The sequence below is a fragment of the Fukomys damarensis genome, unplaced genomic scaffold, assembly GCF_012274545.1.
Source record: "Fukomys damarensis isolate Sample0158 unplaced genomic scaffold, DMR_v1.0_HiC HiC_scaffold_36, whole genome shotgun sequence".
Taxonomy (NCBI): Eukaryota; Metazoa; Chordata; class Mammalia; order Rodentia; family Bathyergidae; genus Fukomys; species Fukomys damarensis.
This window is the reverse complement of record NW_022900948.1, coordinates 25,813,029-25,818,893: the sequence shown is the minus strand read 5'-3', so window position 1 is coordinate 25,818,893 and position 5,865 is coordinate 25,813,029. Positions and strand designations below refer to the sequence as shown.

General features: G+C 39.9%; 1 long non-coding RNA gene across 1 annotated transcript in view; it reads right to left on the bottom strand.

Moving 5' to 3' along the window:
- Nucleotides 1-1,712: 1,712 nt before the first annotated feature.
- LOC104872922 overlaps nucleotides 1,713-5,865 on the bottom strand; it is an 8,055-nt gene continuing 3,902 nt past the window's right edge. Inside the window, exons 3-4 of the long non-coding RNA XR_783312.1 lie at nucleotides 3,953-4,000; nucleotides 1,713-2,290 (exon numbers count right to left, since the gene is read on the bottom strand). This is a non-coding gene — a long non-coding RNA (uncharacterized LOC104872922). The remainder of the gene's footprint in view (nucleotides 2,291-3,952; nucleotides 4,001-5,865) is intronic.

The following is a 5,865-nucleotide window of genomic DNA, read 5'->3' as shown; positions in this document are numbered from 1 at the left end:
CTACAGCTAAGACTAGTACTAGGACTACTAAGACTAAAGATAAGACTGAGACTGTAGATCATCAACCAAGGTTGATAATGTCATCCATATGCCCTTGCTACTACTGGATCAACACTAGCCAAGTGGCATCCTTGTAATCTTATTGGTTGATTATAGTTTTGACCCATGTTGTACCCACCTCATGATTTTGCTCTATAACTTTCTCAGAGGAGTGGATTCACTGGCAACCCGCTTGGGACCACTCTTGTCTCTCAGGAGCTATTCCTGTTCTCCAGTAAAATTTCCACTCTTAACCTCCGTTGTGCCCTAGAATTCATTCTCTGATTTTGGTGAACATGAACTCAGCGTATCTGATATCTAGCAGGTTGGGAGTTGTATATTTTCTCCCTATATTAATTTGCTGAGAGGATGAATTTCAAAAATAGTAAAACCCAGAAAAAGATGGAAGGATCTAGAAGGCCTATCTATGGGAGATGGCATGCTAGGTTGGATGCTGTGAAGAGGAAATGTGGGTCTGCTTTCCTGTTTGTGGGCTCTTCTTACCCTTAGGAACATTGTCTCTGTCCAGAGCTTCATAATGTGGGTCTAGGACTCTAGTGCCCTAGTGTGTGAGGTGGTCTTGCTATTCAAACAAGTTTTACTCAAGACATCTTGCAAATCTTGTGCACTAGTTTCATCTATACTTTCTGTGCAGTGTAGGGGGCTCCTTTTGCTCTTACTCTACTGTTTATGGAGGAATCAACATACTACCACAACTGGAAAAACAGACATACCAGTTTGGTGAGGGAATCCCAGGGCCAGACCTTAGTAAAGTTTGACTTTTTCCTTGACCTCTTTTCACCTTTTAAGAATCACTTATGCTGACATGAAGGCCACCTAAAACGAAAACTCTCAGGAATGATTCACACTTCAGGGAGAACAGAGGAGGCATAGGAGTTAAAACAAAGGTCACAGAACCACTATCTGGGTGTGACAGAGGGCTCGAGGATAAAACTGTGATCACAAAGATTCACTGGCCCAGGACCAATCCAGACAGTTCAGGGTATCTGTAGGAGAACTTCTTGTTCATCAGTCACAGTCCCACCAGAGATGTCACTGGGGCAAGGTTTTCCTTTGCATTAGGGCTGATAGGAGAACAATGCACTAAGCCTTTGAAGGGCTCAAGTCAGACAATGGAGCCCAAACCCTGTCACTAGCGTCCACGTCCTATGTGACAGAGTACACACACCTTTGCAGCTCTAGGAATCTGTGTCTTTTATCACAAGAAGTAAGGGAGTTAAAAAACCCAATTGACTATTATATACATTTTTTGGTACTGGGAATTGAACTCCAGGCCTTGCATTTGCCACGCAGGCACCACGCTACTAAGCCACATCCCCAGCCCTTTTCAAAGAAGGAATAACACTGGTATCCACTCTAAAGTGGATAATAGGGATGGACCACAAAGCTGTATTTACTCAGTATAGAAAATCAGATTATCCATAAATAGTGAGTGCCTTCAGCTTGACGAGAGGGGGAGAATGCGAATTGGGTCCCAGCCACTTGCTCTACTCTTTCAAGATCTGTGCAGAGTCAAAACAAGGAACAAAGACATGGCATTAAGAGTAATGGTTTTCCTAATAAATGCTGGACTGCCCACAGTTAATTTTCATCTCATCTTTCCATGAGGGAAGACATCCATTTTTAGAGCAGGTCCCTATTAGAAACAGGTCTCAGAGGGGAGGTCTACAGGAAGCTTGGTCTGCCAATCCAAGAAACACTGAGCTGAGCTGTGAGTTTTGTCCACTAGGAGGCAAACTGTGGGATATTGGAACCACCTTTAGCTTTCAAGGCAGAACTTTCATCCTTATTTTGGACAGACTGTTTAACTCCCCCAAGGTTCAGGCTCGTCCTCTAAGGTAATAGCTGATTTCCACACCTCACAGGGTTGTCGCGAAGGTTTCTTGAGATAATGTCTGTGAAAGGCTCTACTGTTAGAGTCACGGAACATTTCATCTTTTATAGTGACTGGTGCTTTCAGAGTCTATAGTCTCCTGAGAGTCTCCCAGAGAGGGTCATCCCACTAAGCCTGTTAAAATATTACTTTACTCCTCTCTTCACATTTCACCTAGGCTCTTGGTTTCCCAGATGGGAGAGATTGACCAAAACAATCTGAGGTGGGTGGCAGGGGACGCACTTTCCTGATGCACAGGCCATTAACGTTTTTCTCCTTCTCCTGTATCTCTTCTCAGGATGGTTAGTTAGTTTCAGAGCCCAGTGCAGTATGGGGCTGACCTTGGAGGGGAAATACCTAGGAAAGAAATGTAGAACAAAGTCTTAGGGTGAGGGATAAGAAACACTGTGGGATGTGGGAGAATGGCTCAGCCCCCATCAGAGCTCTCTTAGTTTCAGGTCATTTCTCCTGTCTTCTAGAGTCCCTCGTACAAACTCCCTGTTAGAAGCATTTGTGGCAACCATTTTGGCAAGAGTCCTGTGTGAGTTAGGCAACATGGTGGCTGTGAAAACTGACACTGCGTTGTTTTGGGGAGCCTGGGAAAGATGCTGCTGCCTTAGAGGTATCACATTTAACAGAGATGTATCAACAATTCAAATCTGAGTCCCATGGATCATCTTATTCTCAGCCTTTGGTCTCTTACTATGCTATCGGGACACCCATCTCTGGATCCCTTTTCTGAGCCTTTTACCTCTACTTTCTATCTTCTCACTGGATGCTACAGAGGCCCCAGTTCCAGTCCCTCTACTGACTAGAACACACTGGCCTCTTCAGAGCCTGTTGACCCCCTTTGCCCCCCTGTCAAGTACCCCACAGAAGCTCACCGTCCTTCCCTAAATTATTACTGTCTTATGTGCTCTTATTAAGTCTAGCATCTTATCATCACTCCTCATCCCAGTCTTTGGCTTTCCCTTTGGGAAAATTTGGTTGGAAGAACCCAAGCTTCACAAAAGTTTTTGAGTTTGTTCTGCTTGAGCCTGAAACCTTCCTATGTACGTTTTGACAGGGGATTTTAGAATTCTATTCGTTTAGCTTATTACAGCATTCGTCATGTCAAAATCACTTCTTACTTCTTAGCTGAGTAATATGTTACCAGTAAAAAGCTAACAACTTACTTAGGAAGTTAGCTGACTAATCCCAAGAAATTGATTGCAAAGGAAGCTGAGGGGAATAGGAGAAGGTAAGCACAAACTCGACAGACAGCATCACTGCATAATTTAGCTATATCAAGAACAAATGGCAGCCTGAGGCTGAGCTGCCAAAGAGTAACTAAGGCTGTGAAAAACAGTATGAAGCGTACAGACGTGAGCCTGGTTTATACCTTGATCTTCAAGAGGTGTGGATTTACTGCTGTGTTAGTGGTTAACAGTACCTAGTATTGTCCTTCTCACTCAGTTAATAGAGAAGACAGGTCAACAGATTAGAGCTGAAGTGGGCAAAGAGGAGAGAACATGAGGAAAAAAAAAATAGAAAAAAAGCAAATGCTGGAATGAAAGCATGGTAGTCTGTGGTTCTGGTCATTTTGTTTGGCTCTTCATGAAATCAACTTGGTCCTGATAGGTTAGGTGCAAGGAGCCTCTGCCTGCAGTCATCTGCTTTGGGAGGATTCTTTGGCATCCCCAGCTTGAGGTTTCTGCTAGGACAGCCTTCTCATGTTTGGTACATGTGTATAACACACCTCAATTCCTTTTTTTCATCCCTTTCCCCTTCCCTCTTTCCCCCATCTCTTAATCAATCTATCGCCCTACTTTTTTAGTATACATCTTTCATTTTGCCCTTTAGTTTTACTCTGCATTTCTCATCTAAGAGGAACCATGAAGTACTTAAACTTGTGTGACTGATTTATTTCACTTAACTTACGATCTCAAGGTCCATCTATTTTCCCACAAATGACCAAAGTTTATCTTTCTTTAAGGCAGAGCAGTACTCCATCGTGTGTAAATAACATGTTTTCTTTACCTTTTTCCTCTTAGCAGTGCATGGTTAGTAGAAATAAGTAACATCTTCCTATATGGAAAGGAATAAAACCATTTATTACAGTTGTGGTATTTCTTTTTTATACATGTTTTATTGGTGCATGTTTGAGGTATATGATTCCACTTTTTGTGGGGAATTAGTACATGTACATAACATATCTCAATTCTTTTTCCCCCTTCTCTCCACCTCCCTTTTATTTTGCTAGCATCAGATTCATTTATTTATATGTCCTTAGAAAGCCAATTATCATATATAGAGATTAGCAACCAGACTGAAAAAAAAAAAAGGAAAGCACATAAGACAATAATGCTAAATCAAGTTACACTTTTAGACATAGTGTCCGTGCTAGATTACAATGACTTTTTCTTTTTCCCCTCTTGTCTGTGCTTTAGTGTTGAGTTTTTTATATAATAGAAACCGTGAGATATTTAAGCTTATGTGTCTGATTTACTTTAACATTATGGTCACAGGATGCATCCATTTTCCTATAGACGACTGAAGTTTATTCTTCTTCACAGCACAGTACTTCTTCACTGTGTATAAACACATTTTCCTTGTCTATTCCTCTGTTGATGTACATAGAGGCTGTTTCCCAAATTTGTCTGTTATGAATTGTGCTGCTATGCACATGGGTGCGCATGGATCATTGTGATGTGATGTCTTTAACCCTTTCTGGAAAATGCCTAGAAGGGAAAACGTGGATCAAATGGAGTTTCTACTTGGAGTTTTCTGAGGAATCTCCACACATCTGTCCATGCTGCCTGTACAGGTTTACATTCCCACCAGCAGTCTCACAAGGCTTGATGGCAGTTTTTCTCTGAGGTCTGATTCAGTAACTTAAAAAATAGGACATTCGTTGTAAGGTTGTTCGAGATAATATTATTAGAATAGAGAAGAAATAAAATATTTTCACAATTGAAAAGAAAAATCTGTTATCTGGACACAAAATAACTTGGTCAGTTTGTGGAAAATAATCACTATTTTTAGTTTTCTTTTCTTTTCTTTTTTTTTTTGGTTTCACTATGTAGTTGAGACTGATCTGGAACTCACTATGTAGCCCAGGCTGGTCTTGAACTCACAGCGATCCTCCTGCCTCAGCCTTCCAAGTGCTGGGATTATAGGCGTGCGCCATCACACCTGGCTCTATTTTTACTTTTTTGTGTACCATCTGTGTTATGCAGAAAAAGTTTTATAAGTTTATTTTTTAGTTAATACACCAACTTACCTTGAATATATCCTTAATTTTGTTTTCTTAACAAGTATATAATTAAAAAATTGTTAATATAACTTTAGCCAGAGAGACATATACAAACAATAGTAGTTTTAAGACATAATTTTGTAGGATATTAAAATAAATATGATATTACATTGAATTGCTATTCCAATAAAGTAATTCTTAATAAGCAAATCATATTGCTTATCTTGCATACACATTCATACTTTTCTGTAATTATAATACATTTTTATAAATTACCACAATTAGTCAAGACAACCAATTTTTGTTTTCTCCAGAAGCACAAAGAAAATTAAAAGCAAAAAGCCAAGTGGTGACTGATTATATTGCTTTCTTTTGTGGTTCCAGGGATCATACACAGGGCCTTGCACATCTCTTAACTAAGTTTTATGAATATACATTTTAGATTACTTTTCACATTTTTTTTTTGGTACCCGGGATTGAAATTGGGTTCGCGCGGTTGCTAGGCAGGCCACCGAACCACTGAGCTAAATCCCCGGCCCCTACTTTTCACATTTTAAGGAGGCAGAGTTAATATATCATCCAAATACACTTACATATTCTATTAACTTATAGGCCTTATAGAAAGTATATGAGTAAGAATAAAGTCAAACTATAACTATATATATATATATATAATATATATATATATTTTTTTTCA